Source organism: Nicotiana attenuata, unplaced genomic scaffold, assembly GCF_001879085.1.
Source record: "Nicotiana attenuata strain UT unplaced genomic scaffold, NIATTr2, whole genome shotgun sequence".
Lineage (NCBI taxonomy): Eukaryota > Viridiplantae > Streptophyta > Magnoliopsida > Solanales > Solanaceae > Nicotiana > Nicotiana attenuata.
Window position 1 is genome coordinate 55,039 of NW_017671246.1, and position 467 is coordinate 55,505.

Genomic DNA, 467 nt, shown 5'->3' on the forward strand with positions numbered 1-467 from the left:
ATATCCCTTAAGCAACGGTTTGGGTAACCGTTGCAAGAACCGTTACTCTAGATCTACTGGCACGGCAGCGTATGTAACGGTCGCTAAACCATTCCAATAACTCTATGGCAACGGTGTACCTCTTCTGTTGCAACGGTTTTCCGGCTGTTCGCAATAGGCTCATTTTCCAGTAGTGATAGTATTGAACTAGTCTACGTTTTTAGTTTTACAATGATTTAGATAAAAATGNACCACGTACCCACTTCGAAGTATCTTGCATAAGCCCGAATTATCGGGCAGACTGGCCAAATGGGCCATCGAACTTGGAGGGTATGATATCAAATATCAGCCTCGAACGGCTATCAAGTCTCAAATTTTGGCAGACTTCGTGGACGATTTCGCGCCAGCCCTAATACCCGAAGTAGAAAAGGAACTCTTGCTAAAAACGGGTATGTCATCGGGGGTATGGACCCTTTTCACAGATGGTG